This window comes from Oryx dammah, unplaced genomic scaffold (genome assembly GCF_014754425.2).
Source record: "Oryx dammah isolate SB20612 unplaced genomic scaffold, SCBI_Odam_1.1 HiC_scaffold_7, whole genome shotgun sequence".
Classification (NCBI taxonomy): Eukaryota; Metazoa; Chordata; class Mammalia; order Artiodactyla; family Bovidae; genus Oryx; species Oryx dammah.
Window position 1 is genome coordinate 17,854,552 of NW_024070191.1, and position 26,432 is coordinate 17,880,983.

The 26,432-nt window shown below is 39.0% G+C and overlaps 1 pseudogene; it reads left to right on the forward strand.

The window, feature by feature from the left end:
* The first annotated feature begins 18,468 nt into the window (after positions 1-18,468).
* LOC120865915 lies at positions 18,469-18,566 on the forward strand (annotated as a pseudogene).
* The last annotated feature ends 7,866 nt before the right edge of the window (positions 18,567-26,432 follow it).

The following is a 26,432-nucleotide window of genomic DNA, read 5'->3' on the forward strand; positions in this document are numbered from 1 at the left end:
TACACTGCAAGCAGTATGTCTAAACACTCACACTGGTCCTGATAAATAATTAAATCTAGCATTTGGCAGCTGGAGGCTATTGCACTCTATTAAGTATTCTTGAAACTCCTTCTATCAGTGTATCAAGATAAAATGGCAACAACTTAATAGATATAAAGCCTATTAGCAATTGTAACTGCTGTGTTATCTCAGAAGACCTTGTGAGGATAATGCTAAGAAGCAGCTCTTGCTGAAAATTAACCTAATTTTTTCTCCCAAGATGCATCAGAATGATTAACCATTCCATTTGTAGAAATTCACTGCTCTCAAATATCCAAATACCTTCCTAAAATTTGCAGTTTCTAGACTGACATTATTCTAATTCTTTCCGCAAGTATTCATTACATCATTTGGTTACACTTCTCAGGTGACTCAGATGGTTAAGAAACTGCCTGCAATGCTGCAGACCCAGGTTTGATCCCTGTGTCAGGAAGATCCCCTGGAGAAGGAAATGGCAACTACTGCAGTACATTGCCTGAAGAATCCCATGGACATTGGAGCCTGGGTGGGCTACAGTCCACTGGGTTGCAAAGAGTCTGATACAGCTGAGTAACTAAGCACGCGCACACACACACACGAATAAATGCAGCCTTGCAACTCATCACAACATCTTTATACACTTGTTTATGCTTGTGATCATAATAATGTCAGACTTAAATTCCTATCAAAAAATCCATGTAGAACATGTGGCTAAATATCCAGGATGCTCATAAATAGTCAAAAGATAAAAGGCAGTACAAGCAATCTCTGACAGTGCTGAGAAAAGACATCAAGTTGAGCATTATCAAGTTAATAAAAAAAATTCTTAACCAGCTGCTGAACATTAAAGTTATAATGTTGTCTGCCACCGAGATATAAGCCTATTCAAGAATAGAGGTAATATACATAGGAACATCTCTGGTAAACTCTAGCTGACCTCAGCATGAGAGAAAACAGGGAAGAAGGGTAGTGAGATATTAGCTCTCTCAATGTAAGGCTTGACTTACCAGGAGGCGGAGGAACAGGTTTATTGCCCCATATGCCTCTTTTCCATCTGTTTTGATCATCCAGGCAGGCCTATCCTGAAACAAAATGAAAGCAGTAACATCCAATTGTCTTGGCTGCATTTTTCATAGTCTTACACAAAGAAACACCCAGTCACAGTGCCACCCACCGCACTCCTAACCCCAGGATTTTGCATTCTCAGACTATTGGTCAAAAGATACACAAGGCAGTGCAAATTCATCAGTATAACCAGAAGTACTGCGCAAAAGACACATTCCACATATGGTTGCTCAGAGCAAAGCAATGATTCTGGGGCATCAAAAATTCCACTTGACACTTGGCCTAGCTTCTTTGAGGGCTTCCAGTTGAATAGAATACAGTTAGGCCAATCCATAGAGTTGCCACTTAGGAGAGGGCCTGACATTAAAAGTTCTGCACTGGGACTTGCCTGGTGGTCTGGTGGTTGAGAATCCATCTGCCAATGCCGGGAACAAGGGTTCTATTCCTGGTCTGGGAAGATCCCATATGTCGTGGAGCAGCTAAGCCTGTGCACCCCAACTCTGAGCCCACATCCTACAGCCAGCAAGCCACAACTACTAAGCCCACATGCCTAGGGCCTGTGCTCCACAACAAGAGAAGCCCCCGCAATGAGAAGCTCATATACCACAGTGAAGACTAGCTCGCAATCTCAGCAACTAGAGAAAGCCCTCACACAGCAACAAAGACACAGCAGAGCCAAAAATAAAATAAAATTCTGCACAAACAGGAACAAGATGAACCAGAGGGATTCTCTTTTTAATGATTTAAATTGGTAACATATAGAAATCAGGTACTTGGCAATAGAAACGAAAATGGAAAAGTTACAAGATAGACACTTTGAAGGACCAAAGGTGAGCCACAGTTAAGGAAGGAGTTCAGGGTAACCACTCGCCCCTTCCCAGCCCCAAGTTTAGGGACTGAGCTAGAGTAGAGAAATATCATGGAGACAATTCATAGGTCACATAAAGGATGATATTTTTGACTGCCAAGTTGAAAGGGAGCTATATGCCTAGTGTCAGACTCTCCCACACTATATCAGGACCAGACAGGATTGGTTTGGATACTTTTGCCCACCACAAAAGGATATAATAAGGGACAAAGAGAGTTTAAAAGAGACTATTCAGAAAACCGGAGACTGGCCTTCTTATCTTTCCTCCAATCTGAGTGATTACAAGAAAGGTAGTAAGTATAAGGCCAGCATGCTCAAAAAGTCTATGAAATTTGGACATGACTGTCTCAAAGAGTGAAGACTGATGGGTCAGAGATTCTCAGGCCATTTGTGGGCCCAGAATAGCCACAGAAGACAGCAAGGTTTCAGGCGGCCAAATAATCTCCCTCATCAAAGGGTTTCAAGTAAGGTGAATGGACTTTCATGGAGAATCTACAAATAGATCTGCCTATTGGTGGGAGCAACAGAGCTATACCTTCTATAAGGCTATGAAATTGGTACCTAGCTTTCCACTACAGACCACTGATTTCCTGAAAAAAGACCAAGTCTCAGCTGCCTATACCTGCATTTCCAGAGACCAGACCATGAGTGGACAACAGCCCAGAGCCACCAGCAACACAACACTGAAAGAACTGCTCAGCAACCCTTTTTAGCCAGGATGCTCTCACCCGTATTAGTACACGGCTCTTTCCTTGCTGCCTGGTCTTCCTAGACATGAAGAAAAAAAAATGTATTCAAGCAGCTTAGGGATAGCTTGCAAAATATAAAAAGGAAGCTGAGAGGAAAAAAGCTTCCTCTGTGAGCTTAGAACTGTGAGCAGTGATTGCAGTATCTATAGTTGGTTTAAACTTTTAAAAATATTATGACAGTAATATATATATATATATAAAAGTATATATATATATATAAAAGTATATATTCATATATTACCACAGTAACTCAAGGTGACTAAAATGGGATAGTCACCCATTTTATCTAGGGATAGTAACTCCCTAGATATGATCTAGGGAGACTAGGAGTTCAAAATTTAAAAAAAGACTAGAGTGAGATTCCCTTTCATTAGTTTTCAGAAAAATATAAGAAAACATTGGGATAATATTATACATCTACCAAAATATCAAAAACTTAAAGAAAATATCAAGTGTTTATAAGGATGTGGAGTAACTGGAAAACTCACGTACATCTGGTAAAAATCAAATTAGTATAAACCATTTTGTAACGCAGTACTATTGGTTGATACAAAAACTGAATCTTATCTTATGGTGCAGCAATTTCAATTCTAAGGACAGACTCAACAAAAATGAATACATGTTCATACATATGTACACCAAAAGTCATGTACCTGAGTGTTAATAGCAGCATTATTTCTAAAAAGTAAAAAATGGAAGGGATTGAAATGTCCATCAATGCAATAAAGAGATAACTGTGTGGGAATATTAGCACAACACCAATAAATATAAAAAACTATTTTTATAAGCAGCAAGATGTATTAAATCTCACAAATATAATGGAGAGCAAAAGAATCTAGCCACAAATAAAATGCATGGTATAGTTTCAGTTATGTGAAATTATACCGTGTATGGAATCAGGAGAGTAGTTTCTCTGAGGTAGATGCTAAGAGCAGTAACCAGAAGAGGGCTTCAAAGGGCTTTTACAGTTCAGGTAATGCTTTATGTTTTAATTTGGACTGAACTTATATGGAAGTGAAAGTTGCTCAGCTGTTTCCAACTCTTTGCGACCCCATGGACTATACAGTCCATGAAATTCTCCAGGCCAGAACACTGGAGTGGGTAGCCTTTCCCTTTTCCAGGGAGATCTTCCCAGGGGATCTTCCCAACCCAGGGATCAAACCCAAGTCTCCCGCATTGCAGGCAGATTCTTTACCAGCTGAGCCACCAGGGAATCCCTGGTATTTATATGGCCATGTTCAATTTGTGATGATTCATCCATCTGTATACATTTGACTTGTTCACTTTTATGCATGCATACTATACTTTAGTATACTTTTTCAAAGATTATTTGAAAAAGATAAACACATCCTCTCCCAAAAGGCACATTCTCTCACATTAATTCAAACAGTGATAAGGAAAAAAATCCTAAAAGCAACCAGAGGAAAAAACATATTATACACAAATGAACCTAGAGTTATTAATATTATTGACATCTTATCAGAAATAGCAAAACCACAGAAATGAGACAAAAATACATAATAAAAGGCACCCAAGTTAGAGGGAAAGAAGTGAAACTTTCATTATTTGCAGATGACGTAATACCATACACAGAAAATGCCTTTACAATCACTTACACAATCACATTTACAATCAGTCATAAATAATAAAATACCTAGCAGGTGATACCTAGCAGGTAAAATTTAACCAAGGAGGTGAAAGGCCAGTACTCTGAAAACTATTAGACACTGATGAAAGAAATTAACAAAACAACACAAATAAATGGAAAGATATTCCATGTTCATAGATTGGAAGAATGAAAGTTGTTAAAATGATCACATTACCTAAGACATGGTCATATGGGGCCCCACCACCATCCCTTCCCATTTCCTTCTAGAAGAAATATCATATCTTTCTGGACACAAAGGGGGACTAAAGAGCTTTGCTCCAATGTCTATGATGTGCTGTGTGACCTTAGGGTAGTTATGAATCTCTCTGTGCCTTAGTTCTTTATCTTTAAATTAAAGCATTGGGATATATGATCTGAAAGAATCTTTCCATCTGACAAAATTCTATTTTAACTTTCCTTCAGTTATCAATCTACTATATAAAGATTTATTGTTGCTCTTTGATATCTCCTCAATTAATAAAGTCTTTTCAAACTGCTCAGCTGGTAAAGAATCTGCCTGCAATGCAGGAGACCCTTGTTCGATTCCTGGGTTGGGAAGATCCACTGAAGAAGGGGTAGGCTACCCACTCCAGTATTCTTGGACTTCCCTGGTGACTCAGTTGGAAAAGAATCTGCCTGCAACGTGGAAGACGTTGGATCCCTGGGTTGGGAGGATCCCCTGGAGAAGGGAAAGGCTTCTCACTCCAGTATTCTGGCCTGGAGAATTCCATTGACTGTGGTCACAAAGAGTCGGACACAACTGAGTAACTTTCCCTTTCACTTTTTCAAAATGCTGGTAGGGTATCAGTGAGTTTGACAAATGTGTGCATATCACTGTCATTGATTTTAAGTTTACTCCCCATTGTGAGTTTCTATAAAGTAATGGTCTCTACTAAGTGTAGCCCTTGTTTCATATGTTCAGCTTTTTTCTCACTGATTAGTCTGAAAGCTACTTGAATATAGAGCTGTGTCCAAATATCTTTATTGTTCTCTATAATACTTTGAAAGTCCTATCTGCCAGGAGGGGCTTAGTATTATTAAATTGAATAGGATTGAAAGTAACTTTCTAAAAACATGCAACAAATTGATGTTTTTTTTAAAAAAGTAAGAATAATAAGTCTACCAAGCTCACTTCACCATTCAATTTCACATTCTATTCACCAGATTTATTGAACACTTTTAGTCACTCAGTATCAAAAAGTACTGCTAGTTTTTACTGTAAAAGGTGTGAAAGATACATGACAAGTGTGGCATTAGAATTACGTCTCGATATTTTGAATGTTTTGGATTAAGTGAAAAGAAGGCTACATATTGCAATGATATTTGATGGGAAAACTAAAAAGGAAATAATTATTCTGATCATAATTATTTTGAAGATTCAAGCAGTGTGCAGGTCATAGTTCTTCTCAGCAAGATAAAAGAGAGAAAGTTGAAGACACTATTCTGATGATTTATGAACTGTTGGAGGTCAAAGACCTACTTTAAGTTTGGATTGATACACGCTTTCTTTTTTCTTATAATTACAATTCTTTTTTATGTTACTCTCATTCAGGAAAGAGAAATGAGTGTGGCTTGTTTTATTGTTGTTGTTGTTATTGTTTTTTTAATTAATTTATTTATTTTAATTGGAAGCTAGTTACTTTACAATATTGTGGTGGTTTGTGCCATACATCGACATGAATCAGCCACGGGCACACATGTGTTCCCCATCCAGAACCCCCCTCCCACCTCCCTCCCCTTCCCATCCCCCAGGGTCATCCCAGTGCACCAGCCCTGAACACCCTGTCTCATGCATCAAACCTGGACTCGCGATCCACTTCACATATAATATACACGTTTCAACACTACCCTCTCAAATCATCCCACCCTCGTCTTCTCCCACAGAGTCCAAAAGACTGTTCTTTACATCTGTGTCTCTTTTGCTGTCTCGCATAGAGGGTCATCGTTACCATCTTTCTAAATTCCATATATATGCGTTAGTATACTGTACTGGTGTTTTTCCTTCTGACTTACTTCACTCTGTATAATAGGCTCCAATTTCACCCACCTCACTAGAACTGATTCAAATGCATTCTTTTTAATGGCTGAGTAATATTCCATTGTGTATATGTACCTCAGCTTTCTTATCCATTCATCTGCCAATGGACATCTAGGTTGCCTCCATGTCCTGGCTATTGTAAACAGTGCTGCAATGAACATTGGGGTACATGTGTCTCTTTCAGTTCTAATTTCCTTGGTGTGTATGTTTGATTTCTTTTTCATTTTCGTTTTCTTCTCGCAGGCAAGCAGTCAAATGATGTTGATCCACGAGGCTCAGCTCCCATGTGGTATGGTTTCATGATAACCACAAAGTTTAGAAAAAATATTTGTCATAGGAAAGAGTATTTGTTTCTTGGGCCTTAGAACACTTTTTTAACGAGGAATTGAATTTTCTCACTTAAGTTGTAAATTAATTTGTCAGCTTTGTTGTGACTAACACACTCTAAACAAACTCACCAACTTTGTGTGAGTCAATTTTCCCCAATCTTTTTCTCATAGGAAATATTTTTTGGTTCCGTTTTATCTGTGCAGAGCTGCTTAAGATTACCTAGAACTGATTCTGATTCAAACAAAATATAAAGCTTTTTCTTCTATTAATATAAAAGGTGGACCTTAGTTTTGTGTTTGGGATCCATTTGTGAAATTATTCTTATAAAGTAAGCAAAGGTCCTTCATTTTGAGATTTTATTAATTACAATATTTTTACCTTGAAGTCTTCAAAATGCTTCCAAGTTTAACTCAATTGACTTTCATAATCATATTGTGAACTAAGTATATCCCAGTTTTACAGATGTGGAAAGTGAAACTCACTCAGTTGTGTCCGACTCTTTGTGACCCCATAGACTATACAGTTCATGGAATTCCCCAGGCCAAAATACTGGAGTGGGTAGCTTTTCCCTTCTCCAGGGGATCTTCCCAACCCAGGGATCGAATCCAGGTCTCCTGCATAGCTGGTAGATTCTTTACCAGCTGAGCCACAAGAGGTTAGTAACCTGTTAAACTTTGCTCCCCTTGCAAGTGAAGGGTTACCAACAAGGTCTTCCTTGCTCAGAATCTCATTCTGAAACTTCCTCCAGAATCCAAAGAGACTCAATGTAGAACCTTAACAGTACAATCAGTGCTGCCCACCCAAGCACTTTAAATCCCCTTATTCCTGTATTTCCTCCCAGTTTTATTAAGATCTAATTAACATACAGCACTGCATAAATTCAAGATATGGTTTGACTTATGTACATCATAAAATGATTGCCAGAGTAGGTTTAGTGACTATCCATCAGCTCATACGTATATAAAATAAAAGAAAAATTTTTCTTCCTTGTGATGAGAACTGTTAGAGAAATCCCTCTGTCTTTGTATCAGTCTCTAACCCAGTCTCCCTTTTCACCTACCTTACCTGATTCCTTCCCAGGAGGCCAAGCAAAATGGAAGAAACTTATATTTAAAAAAATCATCATTCCCCCATCTTCTAACTCACATTCACTTGGTGAACATTTATTGAGCACCTATTATATGAAACCAATCTGCTGTTACACCTGTTAACAAGACAGACAAAATTTTTAGCAGACCTCTGCAAAAGTAGTGTTTGATGCTAATTTTCCACACTTTTTATGATGGGGTTTTGGGTTTTTTTTTTTTTTTCATTCTTTTAAAACCTCTCAAATCCTTTCTGAGGTAGATAGAGTTGAAATAAAGATGCAATTTACGATCACTATCAAATATTGATTTATTTCTCTTGCAAATTTATACTATGTGGGAATTACTGAAAATTAAAATCTGAAAGAAATTCAGATGAAAACATGGAAATACAAAATTAGATACCTCAAATTCAGAAAAATTGGTAAATATTGATGAAGTGAACAATTGGGCAAGGAGATCACGGAGTGGAATACAACTTAGTAGATCTGAATGAAAAAATTAAGAGCTACTTTTCATTCAGTTGAAGGACATTGGTTGGGATAGAAATCTATTAAACAGGATTCTGGCTTTTCTACTTATACCACTCTACTGGCAGTACAATACTTAAAAGAGATAAGGAGGATTGGAAAAATCATAGGTGATCTTTCTGCTTAAGTAAAATTGTATCCACAGCCAAAAAAACAAAACAGACTTTTTGCAATGGTTTTCTCCTGTGAAAATCTCTCAATAGGTATCTCACGTGTTCTTTGATTACCTGAGTAGCTAGAATTCCACTGCTTCCCATGCTCTACCCCTCAGTTCCTGTTATTTGCCAACTGAGGTTTCCTTTGCAGATGTCCTCTATCCTCTTGCTGTGCACGCTAAGTTGCTTCAGCTCTGTCCAACTCTTTGCGACCCCATAGACTGTAGCCGGCCAAGCTCTGTCCATGGGATTTGCCAGGCAAGAATATTGGAGTGGGTTGCCATGCCCTCCTCCAGGGGATCTTCCCAACCCAGGGATTGAACCCATGTCTCTTAAGTCTCTTGCATTGGCAAGTGGGCTCTTTACTGCTAGTGCCACCTGGGAAGCTCATTCCCTTGTTATGAATTCCCAATTAATAGATTCCATCTCTCTACTGTGACCTCCATATTTTATTGATGCTGCTCACATTTTCACTCACATCGGTTGTGTAACCCAGGGCCTCTGATTTGCTCATCTGTTTTCATTTTGCAGCATGAAACTTAACATGTCCAGCAGAAATGCGAATAAGCAATTATCTGTTAAATCAGTGTTTCCCAGATGCAAGTTATTTAATGTTTTTATTAACCCTTACGATGGCAAAGTTATGCAACCTGCACAACCAGTGTGCATTCAGTGGGAAATATAACTACTATATATACACAGTCATCATTTTAAAACAAAAGGGAAAATTTTTAAATGTCTAAAGAAATAAACCTTTTTAACAAGCCTTCTTTTAACATTCCCATATGTAAAAAAATACAAATCAAAACAATTTTAGGGGACTTACAGAGGAAAAAAGTGATTTTAAAATCTGATGCTTCAAAGAAATGATGAGAGATAACTCTAGCCAGCTTAATGAAAATGAAATGCTATAGGAATTATGTATGATTAATGTCCAAATAGGAAAAGAAGGGGATGACAGAGGGTGAGATGGTTGGATTGCATCACCGACTTGATGGACATGAGTTGGAGCAAGCTCCAGGAGTTGGTGATGGGCAGGGAGGCCTGGCATGCTGCAGTCCATGGGGTCACAAAGAGTCGGACATGACTGAGCGACTGAACTGAACTGAATGTCCAAATAAAAACCTTAGCTTACTCTACATAGGGCCAGAATATAAACATTGGATGGTAAAGATCACTGCAGATGGTGACTGCAGTCATGAAATTAAAAGACACTTGGTCCTTGGAAGAAAAGCTGTGACAAACCTAGATAGCATATTAAAAAGCAGATAAATCACTTTTTCAACAAAGGTCCTTATAGTGAAAGATATTGTTGTTCTAATAGTCATGTACAGATGTGAGAGCTGGACCATAAAGAAGGCTGAGAGCCAAAGAATTTATGGTTTTGAATTGTGGTACTGGAGAAGACTCTTGAGAGTTTCCTGGACAGCAAGGATATCAAACCAGTCAATCCTAAAGGCAATCAGTCCTGAATATTCATTGGAAGGACTGATGCTGAAGCTCCAATACTTTGGCTACCTTCCATGTCCTGTGCAAAGAGCCGACTCATTAGAAAAGACCCTGATGCTGGGAAAGATTGAGGGAAGGAGGAGAAGTGGGCAACAGAGGATGAGATGGTTGGATGGCATCACCAACTCAATGAACATTTGAGCAAACTCCGGGAGATAGTGAAGGACAGGGAAGCCTGGCATGCTGCAGTCCATGGGAACACAAGAATCAGACAACAACTAAGCAACTGAACAACAAGCACAAAAAAACCCTCATCATCTCTGTTTCATCTTTTCAATCTCACAAGACATAGAAACACCTCATATTTCTCATTCTTTCAAATACAAACCAAAATACATACAAAAATTTTGCTAATTATAAGGACAAAAGTGAATTTTAAATCTTGATTCTAAAGGCCATTCTCGAGTTATTAAAGCGTGTCTGCCAGCACCTAGCACAGAACCGGGTACTAGGAGCAATAGACAGGTCCTCATTAGACAGTTTACTACAGCCAACTAGTGCAACAAAAGTGCAGCTGGAAGCAAATCCTTTTCAACATCTTCCTGCTTTGTACTATCCTAGGATCAACCTCAATTTCTCCATCCCTTTCCTTATCTCTGTTCCTAGAAGCCCTACTGTTCATACAAGCCTTTCTTGGGCCTGCCGCCACCATTTCCAGTCTAGGAAGAGCCTTACCCTGGCAAAATTCAGGGCAAATATCTCCTTCTCTATGACAACTTTTCATGTCACAGACAGAACGCTGTGCTACTGTGGATGCCTTCGCCTTGCTGACATATCTCACTACTCCCCTCCCCATGAAAACAGGAGCCCATGGAGCTGTGTTCTCTGTGTTTGTTTAGACCCAGAGCCTAGCACTGTATCTGGTAAACAGCTGGAGCTAACCAACAAGAATTTCTAAAATGAATGAATAAAATAAACCATTTCAAAGCAAACAACATAATTGTCATCTAAACAAGTTTATCCCTTTATCTTTAAATTCTCTCTGCTTTTTCCTTTCTTCCATACTCCTTGCAAATAAAAAGACCCATGATTTGTAAACCTTCCTAGCAAGGCTTGGGATTTTAACTAGTTAATGTAATAAACTGTTTCAGAGATAAAGGAGTTGAAGCACAGAGAAGTTAAAGAATTTACCCTAGTGGTAGTTGTGATTTAAAGGTATGTGTGCTCAGTTGTGTCCAACTCTTTGCAACCCCATGGACTGTAGCCAGCCAGGCTTCTTTGTCCTTGGAATTTTCCAGGCAAGTATACTGGAGAGGGTTGCCATTTCCTTGACCTAAAGTTTGAATTCCTTGTTAGTGGTGTTGTTTAGTTGTTCAGTCGTGTCTGACTCTGCAACTCCATGGACTGTAGCCCACCAAACTCCTTTGTCCATGGGATTTCCCAGGCAAGAATACTGGAATGGGTTGCCATTTCTTCCTCCAGGGAATATTCCCGACCCAGAGATCAAACCTGAGTCTCCTGCATTGGCCGGTGGATTCTCTATCACTGAGCCACCAGGGAAGCCCCTGTATTCTTTACACTGAAACTAAACCAGGTGATGAAATGACCAGGGAAGGGGAACATTGAACCATGAAAGCAGATGTCAGGGCAATCTGGGAAAGACTCCAGAACAGAGCCTAGTGCCCAGAACAGGCTCTTGTAGATTCCTCGAAGATGGTGGATGGGCAGGCCAGGTCGTTAAAGCAGGAATGAAAGAGGCAGAGACAATGCACCTTTATGATATTTACCTGTAACTGACCTGACTGACCTGTTAGCATGTTCCAGGCAGTGATATGTCAGGCAGGTGTAGCAGATGTTATGCATGAGTCTGATGTACTGGTTTCTGGTTTGTTTTGGGTTTTGACTGAGGTTTTTAACTCAGTCAAGTGTTCCTGGACATGAGCCTGGCTCTGTTCCATGGCAGCTGCACTCGTCAAGTGTTCCTAGAGGGCAATGGCCAGTTGATTGAGCATCCTCCCCTAACACAACCCCCTGTTTTGCCATTCTTGCTGATACATTTGCTTTTGACAACTTTTCCAATCACACAAGATCATTCTTGAGGCTTAATTCCCAACTCCAAAGTAAAGAACAGAAGAATCCCAAACTTGGGTTAAATCAAGATAAAATCCATGCTAAAATATCTATGTCAGTTTAAAAAACTAAAATGTTTTCAACTAAACCAGCTCTGTGGAAAACAGAAGAGAAAATTTTGTCCAGATTTATTTGTCCAAAGGGCTATATCATTTCTAAAAGGTAAATAATAATCAAAGGGTAGAGTTTATATAAACTCTCAACAAAAAATGGCATTCTGCTTGAAAAAGCAGTTCCTGTAAAATATTACATTTTATATAATATATATCACTGTATGATAGATAATATATGCTTATATATTATATAATACACACAATCTATATATCAATATTTTATGAGAGTTATAGTGACATGACATACTTTTGTTATAATTTTGAAAATCATAGTATGTTTGGACAATTTGTTTTAATGGGATGTTTAAAATGTTGAACTGAACAGCAATTGATGCATTCATGCCTTTTCTATCTTTCCAAAACAAACATTTAACATTCAGTATTTATACGTGTCCGAGGTGGTACATGCAAGGAATCCGCCTGCCAGTGCAGGAGGTGTGGTTTTGATCCCTGGGTCAGAAAGACCCCAGGAAGTAGGGAATGGCAACCCGCTCCAGAAATCCCATGGAGAAAACTCCAGAAATTACCTAAGAAATCCCATGGACAGCGAAGCCTGGTGGGCTATAGTCCATGGACTTGCAAAGAGTCAGACATGACTGAGCAACTGAGCACACACATGCACACCAAGTAAATAAACTATTTCTCACTAGCTAGCAAAGTTTCCTGGAAAAATAAACTTAAAAGAACCAACTTCTGTTTAAAGATGTTTCAAAAACTCCAGAAAACTTATGTCATGCATAAAATGGCCCATAATTTATAAGGGTAAAGTATTTAAATGTCAAATTCCATTTTATTTTAATGAATTAAACTTTTAAAACTTCCTTTACCATTTTTCTTAACCTAAAAAAGCAATTAATAAACAATGATTAATAAAGTTGCTATATTTTGGGAAAACCTAAGGAGCTATTTGAATTCTTCTTGAGTTGTATCAGCAAAGTTAAAAGTTTCTATGAAACATAATTAGGCTTTAGAAACCAAGATGGTTGTTATATTAGGTCAGAGATAGCCACAGCTAAATTTATCATTTTCATATGTCTCTTTTCATCTGCTAAATACAATTGCCTTGTTATTTACCTTCTTTGACCATAAAATAAAATTCAGTGAGCAAATAAAAATTCCATGAAGCTCAACACATAAAAGTTGTTTTTACAGTAATTTATAATCAAAGCCATCCTGTCCCCTCCTGGCCTCAGTGAAAATGATTTCAATTGAAGCAGAAAGGTGGTGATGAGTAATGACCAATCTGCAGTGAAACAAATGCAAGATTATGAAACTATGGAAGATTAGAAGTCACTGGTGTTCAATTACCCAGACATCAGAAGTACAAGATTACATGCTTTTAAACATTAAAATAATTAAGATAGTTTGCAAAATTTTGCCCAGTGATTTTTAAACCTAGTTGACCCCAATGGTCTATAAAAAATATAACGATGCCTTTATCTCACTGACACTATGCCCCTAAAACTGCACATTATGACCTCATACTACTACTTCTGAACAGAGCTAAACTAGAACTATGCTCCAGGACCTGGGATTCTGGGAGTAGAAAAGAAAACACAAGCTGACTGCATGTCCACCACTATACTAGATACTTTCGTAGATGTCTATCCTCACCTAAATGCTTTTTGTTGCAGGTGAGAATGTGGAGTTCCAGAGAAACCAGATAAACTTGCCCCAGCTATTGGCAAATATAGGAGCCGTACCGTCATCTTGAGAAACCTATATGCAGGTCAGGAAGCAACAGTTAGAACTGGACATGAAACAACAGACTGGTTCCAAATAGGAAAAGGAGTACATGAAGGCTGTATATTGTCACCCTGCTTATCTAACTTCTATGCAGAGTACAATGGTAGGCTGCAGTCTATGGGGTCGCCAAGAGTCAGACACGATTGAGCAATTTCACTTTCATGCATTGGAGAAGGAAATGGCAACCCACTCCAGTGTTCTTGCCTGGAGAATCCCAGTGACAGGGGAGCCTGGTGGGCTGCCGTCTATGGGGTCGCACAGAGTCGGACACCACTGAAGCGACTTAGCAGCAGCAGCAGCAGCAGAGTACATCATGAGAAACGCTGGGCTGGAAGAAGCACAAGCTGGAATCAAGATTGCCGGGAGAATTATCAATAACCTCAGATATGCAGATGACACCACCCTTATGGCAGAAAGCGAAGAGGAACTAAAAAGCGTCTTGATGAAAGTGAAAGAGGAGAGTGAAAAAGCTGGCTTAAAGCTCAACATTCAGAAAACTAAGATCATGGCATCTTGTCCCACCACTTCATGGCAAATAGATGGGGAAACAGTGGAAACATATCAGATTTTACTTTTTGGGCTCCAAAATCACTGCAGATGGTGACTGCAGCCATTTAATTAAAAGACGCTTACTCCTTGGAAGGAAAGCTATGACCAACCTAGATAGCATATTCAAAAGCAGAGACATTACTTTGCCAACAAAGGTCTGTCTAATCAAGGCTATGGTTTTTCCAGTGGTCATGCATGGATGTGAGAGTTGGACTGTGAAGAAAGCTGAGCGCCGAAGAATTGATGCTTTTGAACTGTGGTGTTGGATAAGACTCTTGAGAGTCCCTTGGACTACAAGGAGATCCAACCAGTCTATTCTGAAGGAGATCAGTCCTGGGTGTTCATTGGAAGGACTGATGCTAAAGCTGAAACTCCAGTATTCTGGCCACCTCATTCGAAGAGTTGACTCATTGAAAAAGACTCTGATGCTGGGAGGGATTGGGGGCAGGAGGAGAAGGGGACGACAGAGGATGAGATGGCTGGATGGCATCACCGACTCGATGGACATGAGTTTGAGTGAACTCCAGGAGCTGGTGATGGACAGGGAGGCCTGGTGTTTGCAATTCATGGGGTCGCAAAGAATCGGACACAACTGAGCAACTGAACTGACTGACTGACCATCATCTGTTGGTCTACAAGACTGTTTCTGAAAGACTTCACTAGTAGAGGCCAGATTTAAAGATACAAATACAGAAAGAGCATTAATGAAGGCATCAATTATATGGCCACATCCTCCCTTAATTATATGCTTAAATAAATTGTTCAATACTATTTATTGAATTATTATATTAGAGTATAATAATTATATAATATAATATTATAATAATTATATATTATATAATTGTAATCATTGTTATAATAGTATTATAATTAATATTATATTAATAGCAATATTATATTAATAGCTATCACATGAGTTGTCTTGGAAGAAGCTCTTTTTCTTTTTCTTCCCCCTCCCACAGTTTTATGAGATGTAATTCACTTATGTACTAAGTCACTTCAGTCATGTCCGACTCTTTGAGACCCCATGGACTATAGCCCCCCAGGCTCCCCTGTCCATGGGATTTTCCAAACAAGAATGCTGGAGTAGGTTGCCATGCCCTCCTCCCGGGGATCTTCCTGACCAAGGGATCAAACCCGTGTCTCTTGTATCTCCTGCATTTGTAGGCAGGTTCTTTACCACTAGGGCCACCTGGGAAGCCCATCAATTCACGTACAACGCTATATAAGTTTAAGGTATACAGGGCTTCCCTTGTGGCTCAGCTGGTAAAGAATCTTCCTGCAATGAGGGACATCTGGGTTCAATACCTGGGTTGGGAAGATCCCCTGTAGAAGGGAAAGGCTACCTACTCCAGTATTCTGGCCTAGAGAATTCCATGGACTACAGTCCTTTGGGTTGCAAAGAGATGGACACAACTGAGCAACTTCCACGTTCACAAACAGCATAATGATTCAACTTACATACATCATGAAATGATTATCACAATTAGTTTAGTGAACATCTCTCGTCTCATATAGATGTAAAATATTAAGGAAATAAAAATATGTTTCCTTGTTTCCCTAAGACAGAACTCTTAGGATTAATTCTCTTGACAACTTTTATATATAACAACTTTCTGGCTAATTATGACAATCATGTTGTACATTACATTCCTAGTATTTATCTTATAACTGAAAGTTTGTACGTTTTATCCACCTTCATCCAATTCCCCCTTCCCTACTCCCTGCCTCTGGTAACCACAAATCTGATCTCTTTTTCTATGTTTGTTTGTTTGCTTTGAAGTAACTGACCTAAAACACTGTTAGTTACTGGTACACAACATAGTGAGTCAATATTTCTATACAAGACAGAATGATCACCACATGTCTAGTTACCACGTCACACAAATATTAAGTTATTATTACATGCTGTACTTTTCATCTCCCTGACTCACTTATTTTGCAAATGGAAATTTACACCTCTTTATCTCCTTCACCTATTTCTTTTTCTTTATACATTCCTAATGTCATATGGTTTCAAGCATTGACTCAAAATGCACACCATGGCACTGTTAAAAACATATGCTGAAATTCTAATGATAATCCTCTCACATCAAATCCTACCCATATGGACTGGACATCCTATTACACAAAATGCATTGTCACTGGCTATAAATAAAACAGTCATGAGAGCTGACAAAAAGTTGTAACAACAAAGTGTCGATCCTCCTCTATTATAATCTGAGGTTTTTCAAAGGGGCTGAAATGCTTTAGGTTCCTAAATGGTGGTTGATGTGACCTCATGACATGGCCTAATAAGACTATCATATTTTCAGAACCCAAACTTGGGAACCACTGTGTGGTATTAAGGAAATGGCAACCCACTCCAGTGTTCTTGCCTGAAGAATCCCAGGGACAGGGGAGCCTGGTGGGCTGTCGTCTATGAGATCACACAGAGTCAGACGCGACTGAAGTGACTTAGCAGTAGCAGTGTGATATTAAGGACTCAAGCAAGGGAAAACTTACTTTTCTTTGACATCGCTTTATGGAAGTAGACAAGTGGTTCAGAGCAGGTGGGTAGCTCCACTCCACTGATTGACACAATATAACAATGCCTTCTGCTTCATTGTTCTAACTTCCCTCAGGGAATTCTAATCAAGCCGCATGGTTAGAACAGTCTCTCTGAAACATCCACCTTCTATCCTATAGGAAAAGAGAGGAAGTGGATACAAAATATCCCCTTTTAAGGGCATTTTCTTGCCAGGTAGTGTTAGTGGTAAAGAATCCACCTGCCAAACAGGAGACGTGGGTTTTATTCCTGGGTCAGGAAGATCTCTTGGAAAAGGGAATGGCAAGCCACTCTAGCATTTTGCCCGGAAAACCCCATGGACAGAGAAGCCTGCCAGGCTACAGTTCATGGGGTCGCAAAGAGTCAGACAGGACTTAGCAACTGAGCATGTACACATGTCCTTATCGGGAAAGTGAGGTCTGAAGGTCTGGCTCAGTGCTTCCTTTGCCCTGGCTGCTCTTGCTGGGGAGCTTAGACAGGCAGACCTGCCTTTTTGCAAGAGAGGTTGGGCTGTGTGGTCTCTTTTTGGGCAGGCCAGTAGGATAGAACTTCTCAATATCACTACCTAAATAACTAATAGGCCTTTGAAGCTTAACACATCCAAAACAAGACTCTTGACTTTCAATCCAAGTAAATGGTACTCTTCATCCAGTTGTTCAGGCCCAAAGTCTAGCAGACCCATCCTTTTCTCTTCATTCCCCACAACTAGCCCATCAGTTGAACCCACCTTTTTCTCCCTGTTGCAGTAACACTATCTTAGTCCTAATTATCTGTTTCTTAAACTATTATAATTGCCTCTTAACTGAGTTTCCTGTCTTAATTCTTACCCTCTTCTAATCCCTTTTCCACCAAGGGACCACAGTGATATTTTTAAATCATAAATCAGATCATGTCATTCATTGCTTAAGCCCTCCACTAACTTGGCAGTTATCTTGGATAAAACGTAAACTCCTTACTCTGTCCCATAGAGCCCCACACGGTTGGTTCTTGCTCACCTTTACATTTTTCTCTCCTCTGGCATTCTATGGGTACTGCACACATCCTCCACTCTTTACCACCCTTCAAACTTCTGTCCTCACCTTTTCTCTCTCTGAGACATTCTTCCTCTAGATCTTTACATCTGTCTCCTCTATTTCCTAACAATTTTGTTCATGTTTTAATTTGTGGCAAATATTCACATTAATGAGTTTATATAAATATTTGACTCTGTGTTGTCTTTAGATCAACCATGGATTTATATGTGTTAAATTTAGTTCCAGCAATTTAGACTATCTATGAATGCAAGTATGATTTTTTTCACATGAAACATATTTTAATATAGACAAAAATATAAAGAGAAAATCATATCGATTGGAAAATATCTTCTAATTTTTTTGGTGATCATTGACCCTTCATCCACTTAAATGTTATATTGTGTCAATCAAGCACTTTCTCCAAACAAAGAGCAGTGCTCACTTTGGAAGCAGATATACTAAAATTGGAATGAGGATTAGCATGGCCCCAGTGCAAGAATGATATGCACTTTGTGAAGTGCTCTGTATTTTTAAAAAAAGAAAAATAACACCTCTGTTAAAAATTAAAAACTGAAGTGATAGGGACAAGTTCAGAACTGAGAAAATACTTTGACTTGAATGAGAGCAATGTGTTTGTTGTATTCTCCTTTGTTATGGTTTGTATACAAACATCCTGAAAAATAGTTCAGAATTAAAGCATTTGAAAAACTCTACCACTACAATCAGTTTTTCTAATTTACCTAAGTAAAATTAAATTTCTTTACCACTGTAAAAATTTCTCATGAAACTCTAGTAATAAAAGACAGGCAGTAAACAAATTGGCATATGGATACTAATATCTGATAGTGATAAAGCCATGAAAAAATTTAACAGTATAAAGTGATGTCGAGTGGTTGGAAAGGGGGTCTAATTTAGACAACAGAGGCAAGGAAGATCTCTGAAGAGATGATACTTGAGTTCTTAAGTACCGATAATTGTGTTGTGAAATGATATATTCAGATCTTCAAGTGATTTGAATAGTATATCTTTATTCATCACATATCTAGTAGTGAGTTTTAAAGAAAAATAAGAATTTGAGTGAAAATGATATGTAAAAAAGCAAAATACAGGCCTGTCTCAAACCATTCTTGAAATACTATTGTGTAGACTTTCCAATTCCAAGAAGTAGAAAGTTAATAAATTTCTGAAATGCCTGAATCAATCAGAACAGCCATCCCAAACAAAAGCCTATTCATTTAGTTTTCTGCTATTTTGTAAGATTCAATCATCACTCTGAGGACCAGTGATTCTTTCTCAAGAGCAAAGACCATTCATCTTTGTCTTCCTACAGCACTGCACACCTCCAGGCATATCATGGGTACTCAGTAGTCACTTAATCAACTAATCAATCAATCTTCTTATCCTCCAATGTCAAGCTAACTGAGTTTCTGACATACAGAAGCGCTAAATTAATGTTTGTTGAATTAACATGCTACAAATACATCATTCATCTAAGTCCCTGAGATTGAACAGCAGCAAATCAAAAAGAACATTGTCTTTGAAGACAAACAGGTCTGGAGTCTAGGAAGCCCAGCCCCACTCTTCAGTATCTATTTGAACATAAACAGTTTAAGTAATCTTTCTGGACTTTAGATCCTTCATCTGTTGGAAAAGGATATTTTTTAATGGATTATCAACAAGGATCTACTGTATAGCACAGGGAACTCCACACAGTATTATGTAACAATCTAAATGGGAAAAGAATTTGAAAAAGAATAGATCTATATATACATATAACTGAATCACTTTGCTGTACACCTGAAACGAATAGAACATTGTTAATCAGTTATATTCCAATACAAAATAAAAAGCTAAAAAAACTATAATCACAATTTTTAAGTATTGAAAATCTGTTATGAAATGAAAAAACTCCAATCATAAAATTTTTTAAAAGCCAAGAAAGAAAAGAATAATTGTTTACTGCAGTGATTTAACAGGCAATGCGCAGTGCTCCTGCAGAATTTCTTAGCCAAGGTAAACTCTGAAACAGTAAGAATAGATATCACAATGCTGCTATTATTAAGTATCTTGTACATATTTATGCCTTACGTGCCCATAGACACAATTAGTAATAATTATTTTCATCGTTGTAAGCACCAGGAGTATTTATGAGATGTTCCTCCAAGCAGAGCAAAACCAAAAACAAATATGAATACTTTAAACACTTGGTCTCAAAGACTGAGCAGAACAAGACATGAGAGACATCTCTTCAGCTGTGTGCCTCTGCTAGAAGCAAGCTGATGTGAAAAATGAAGGCTTCTCCCAGAGAACCATAAGTTGTAGATGAATTCTTTTTTCAAAGAGTTATTCCATTGGCATTTTCAAATAACAATGGTATGAAATTACAATACAAAAACAGGTGTTGTTGTTATAAGATAACATCTTTGACAATGTTTTCCTTTTGTATTTCTGTATATAAAGGGTTTTTATTAATACAAGAGGCCATAAACCTGAGCATTATTCTTGATTCTCTTATTCCTCTCACACACTATATCCAATTCCTCAGGAAAAATCTGTTGATCCCACTTTCAAATTCCACCAGAACTTGACTTTGCCACCACCTGCAGAGCTACAGCTTAGTTCAAGCAGCCATCATTTCTCACCCGGACACTGTACTAGCCTCCAATAAGTTTCGCTGCCTCTACAAGTGACTCGTGAAGTCTATCCAGGTGCCACACTCAGAAATATCACTTTAAAACTAGTTTGGGGACTTCCCTGGTGGTCCAGTGATTAAGATTCAGAGTTTGCACTGCAGGGGGATGCAGGTTCTATCCCTGGTCTGGAAACTATGATTCTAAGTGCCTCAAGTGAAGGTGATCAGTCGTGTACACTTGCGACCCCATAGACTATACAGTCCATGGAATTCTCCAGGCCAGAATACTGGAGTGGGTGGTCTTGCCCTTCTCCAGGGGATCTTCCCACCCAGGGATCAAACCCAGGTCTCCCACATTGCAGGTGGATTCTTTACCAGCTGAGCCACAAGGGAAGCCCAAGGGGGAGACAATTAAGTTTTATCACATCACTCCTCTGCTCAACACCCTCTACATGGCTCCCCACTCAGCATAAAAGACAGCATCCTCTGAATGGCCTGCGAGCCTTCCACGGTCTGTCGTCCACGCCTGTCCAACCTCCTCTCCCATAACTCCACCCTCATTTACTGCTGCAGCCATGATGACCTGCTTGCTTGCTCAGGAAGGCAAAAGACAAGTGTCTACACTGTAATCTCTGCTCTACCAGCTCCTTGTGCCTAGAAAGTTCTTCTCCCAGATATGTTTTAATTTGCATTGCCCTAATACTTAGTGATGATGTTAAGCATCTTTCCGCGTGCTTACTGCCCTTTGTTCATCTTCATTGGAAAAATGTCAAGCCCTTTGCCAATTTTTGAATCATATTTTTCGTTATTGCTGTTGTTATAGTTTTAGAAGTATTCCATATAGTGTAGATATTAATTCCTTATCAGATTTTTCAACTTATGCAGACAATCATTGGAATTTGATAAGGATAGATTGTATTTGTAAATCACTTTAGGTAGTACTGGAACATAAACAATACAAATATTTCAAACCATGAACACAAGAAGTCTTTCCATTTTGTGTTTTCTTCATTTTCTTTCAGCAATGTTTTGTAGTTTTCAGTGTACAAATCTTTTATTTCCTTGGCTAACTCCTAAGTATTTCATATTTGATGCTATTGTAAGTAAAATTATTTTCTTCACTTCCTTTTCAAATTATTCATTGTTATTATATAGAGATGCAGCCAATTGTTGTAAGTTGATTTTGTATCCTATTAATTTGATGATGATAAAGGACAATAATCTGGCACAATTTGGTACAATAAAGGACAGAAATGGTATGGACCTAACAGAAGCAGAAGATGTTAAGAAGAGGTGGTACGAATACACAGAAGAATACACAAAAAAGATCTTCCTGACTCAGATAATCACGATGCTGTGATCACTCACCTAGAGCCAGACATGTTGGAATGCGAAGTCAAGTGGGCCTTAGGAAGCATCACTATGAACAAAGCTAGTGGAGGTGATGGAATTCCAGTTGAGCTATTTCAAATCCTGAAAGATGATGCTGTGAAAGTGCTGCACTCAATATGCCAGCAATTTTGGAAAAGTCAGCAGTGGCCACAGGACTGGAAAAGGTCAGTTTTCATTCTAATCCCAAAGAAAGGCAATGCCAAAGAATGCTCAAAGTACCACACAGTTGCACTCATCTCACACGCTAGTAAAGTAATACTCAAAATTCTCCAAGCCAGGCTTTTACAATACATGAACCATGAACTTCCAGATGTTCAAGCTGAATTTAGAAAAGGCAGAGGAATCAGAGATCAAATTGCCAACATCTGTTGGATCATCACAAAAGCAAGAGAGTCCCAGAAAAACTTCTACTTCTGCTTTATTGACTATGCCAAAGACTTTAACTGTGTGGATCACCACAAACTGTGGAAAATTCTACAAGAGATGGGAATACCAGACCACCTGACCTGCCTCCTGAGAAATCTGTATGCAAGTCAAGAAGCAACAGTTAGAATGGGGCATGGAACAACAGACTGGTTCAAAATTGGGAAAGAAGTATGTCAAAGCTGCATATTTTCACCCTGCTTATTTAACTTATATGCAGAGTACATCATGAGACATGCTGGGCTGGATGAAGCACAAGTTGGAATCAAGATTGCTGGGAGAAATATTAATAACCTCAAATATGCAGATGACACCACACTTATGGCAGAAAGCGAAGAACTAAAGAGCCTCTTGATGAAAGTGAAAGGAGAGAGCGAAAAAGTTGACTTAAAACTCAACATTCAGAAAACGAAGATTATGGCATCCGGTCCCATCACTTCATGGCAATAGATGGGGAAACAATGGAAACAGTGACAGACTTTATTTTGGGGGGACTCCAAAATCACTGCAGATCGTGACTGCAGCCATGAAAGTAGAAGACACTTGCTCCTTGGAAGAAAAGTTATGACCAACCTATAAAGCATATTAAAAAGCAGAGACATTACTTTGCCAACAAAGGTCCATCTAGCCAAAGCTATGGTTTTTCCAGTAGTCATGTATGGATGTGAGAGTTGGACTCTAAAGAAAGCTGAGGGCTGAAAAATGGATTCTTTTGAACTGTGGTGTTAGAGAAGACTCTTGAAAGTCCTTTGGACAGCAAGGAGATCCAGCCAGTCCATACTAAAGGAAATTAGTCCTGAATATTTATTGGAAGGATTGATGCTGAAGCTGAAACTGCAATACTTTGGCCATCTAATGCAAAGAACTGACTCATTGGAAAAGACACTGATGCTTGGAAAGATGGAAGGCGGGAGGAGAAGGGGATGACAGAGGATGAGATGGTTGGATGGCATCACCAACTCAATGGACATGAATTTGAGTAAACTCTAGGAGTTGGTGATGAACAGGGAGGCCTGGCATGCTGCAGTCCATGGGGTCGCAAATAGTCAGACACAACTGAGCAACTGAACTGAACTACCAAGAATTTGTAGACATGTGCTAAATTCACAACAGCAGTTAATGAGTATTTGGGAGACATGTTTTTGAGCAAATATTCTGTTGCTCCTTAATATTTCAGCCATTCATTTTAGCTTTCATCCATGAATCTTGTCTGCAGCAATTATTACTGTGGCATGCTAGTGGTGTTTTCTCCATTTCCCTCATTCTTTCTATATTTACTATTTGGAATTTTTCTGTAGTGAAGACTTGTCTCTTCTCTACCACTTAAATATTCATTCAATCATTTATTTCTATGTCAATATGAATTTATGAATATTGTATTGTTCAGATTGTAATTCAGTAGCATTTATTATTTATTTTTATTGCTTCAATTGTTCCAGCTCTGGATACTGGTAACTCTTAGAATTCAGCGCCCACGGGGATGACCCAGAGAGATGTTGTGGGGAGGGGGGTGGGAGGGGGGTTCATGTTTGGGAACGCATGTACACCTGTGGTGGATTCATGTCAATCTATGCCAAAACCAATACAGAATTGTAAAGTAAAAATTAAAAATAAATAAATTAAAAAAAAAAAAAAAGAAAGTGACAAAGACAAAAAAAAAAAAAAGAATTCAGCGCCCATGTTCCTTTGACATGCCCTACTTCTCATTTTTCCCCTTACTTTTACCACAAAATATTCCAGCCTCATGAATTTTCCCTCCCCTAGCTCTAGAATCAGCCATTTCTCTAGGGGTCCCAGTTTCAGAGAGGGACAGTTTTTAAATTCAATTTTCAAGTGTTATAATGTATAATTCCTAGATTATGTCTATGCTGTAATTAATGCTATAATGAAATATGGTAGTGGTGCTTTAGTCGCTAAGTCGTGTCCAACTCTTGCAACCCCAAGAACTGCAGTCTGCCAGGCTCCTCTGTCCATGGGATTCTCCAGACAGGAATACTGGAGTGGGTTGCCATTTCCTTCTCCAGGGGATTTTCCCAACTCAGGAATTGAACCCAGGTCTCCTGCATTGCAGGCAGATTCTTTACCAACTGAGCTAGGAGGGAAGCCTATAATGAACTATAGATTTTCTGTAATTAAAGTATGTATATTATAATACTCAGAGTAATAGACTGTATTAAAATAGAAACTGTATCCAACAATAATATTTCACCCTTTATTCTGTTCTAGCACTTACTACTTTATCACTATAGGCCCTACAGACAATAAAATTCCATGATTCTACAATGAAAAGACAAAAGACAAAAGATGTTCCTATGAGGAACTTTTCCATGGGCCATAAAATTGTTTAACCTTGCCAAAAATTTATTTGACCCATAGTTGACCTCCATGTCATCTTTCCTAACCCTCCCCTAGTTTAGCCCTATTCCTTCCATTTTATTAACAACTTTGAATAAAATGTTGTTTATTTTGCTATACTAAATTAAAAGAATCTGTTCCCAGGTGGCTCAGTGGTAAAGAATCTGCCTGCCAAGCAGGAGATGCGGGTTTGATCCCAGGGTCAGGAGGATACCCTGGAGAAGGAAATGGTAAAACCCTTTCCAGTATTCTTGCTGGGAAATCCCATGGACACAGGAGCCTGGCGGTCTATAGTCCATGGGGTCGCAAAAGAGTTGGACACAACTGAGCAACTAAACAACTACAACAATACTAAATTACAACACCAATAAGGTAATGAAAATATAGAACAATGAATTTTGCTAGCTTATAAAATCAGTATCTTCTTGACATTAACCTAATATGATCTGTGTGTGTGTGTTAGTCACTGAGTTAGTCACTCAGTTCATGTCTGACTCTTTGAGACCCCATGGACTGTAGCCCGCCAGGCTCCTCTGTCCATGGGATTCTCCAGGCAGGAATACTGGAGTGGGTTACCATTTCCTCCTCCAGGGGATCTTCCTAACCCTGAGATTGAACCCCAGTCTCCCATATTACAGGAAAATTCTTTACTGTCTGAGCCACCAGGGAATCTACTGCTGTCTAAATCACTGTTCACCAAACAGTTTAAAACTAGAGCAGTAGAGTTTGACAGAAAGAGTTTCCTCCCCATGAGGGGACATTTGGCAATATCCAAGACAGTCTTCATTATGACAGCTGGGAGGGATGCTACTGGCATCTATTGGGTAGAGTCCTGGAATGTTGCTCAGTATCCTACCATGCACAAGAGCCCTCCACAACAAAAAAATATCTGGGCCAAAGTACAACAGTGCCAAGGTTGAGAAATCCTGCTCTAAAGGAACTTACAGGTCTCAATTTGGTTAAATACCAGGTATTTTCCTCCCAAACTTTTAAAGAAAACATTGATAAATGCCAAGGACTATCTGTACTAAAACACTGTATCCAATAAAGGATTCTCTGGAAGAATCAGCTGATAGACTATAACTGAGGCTGCAAAACACCAAAAAGGAAAGATGGAGTTAAAAGTTCAGGATGCACCTTAGCTCATTCCATTTTGAACAAGTTATTTATCTGACTCAGCCAAGGATCAAAGGCATCAGAAAAATAAATGGTTACCTATGTGGATTATCCGTGAGCTTGCACTTTAAACCAAAGCAATAATGGTTTCCCACTATTTGGAAAGAATTCTAGTATGACACAGAGAAGGCGATGGCACCCCACTCAAGTACTCTTGCCTGGAAAATCCCATGGATGGAGGAGCCTGGTAAGCTGCAGTCCATGGGGTCGCTAAGAGTCAGACATGACTGAGCGACTTCACTTTCACTTTTCACTTTTCACTTTCATGCATTAGAAAAGGAAATGGCAACCCACTCCAGTGTCCTTGCCTGGAGAATTGCAGGGACGGGGGAGCCTGATGGGCTGCTGTCTATGGGGTCACACAGAGTCGGACACAACTGAAGCGACTTAGCAGCAGCTAGTGTGACGTAGGTAAGAGAA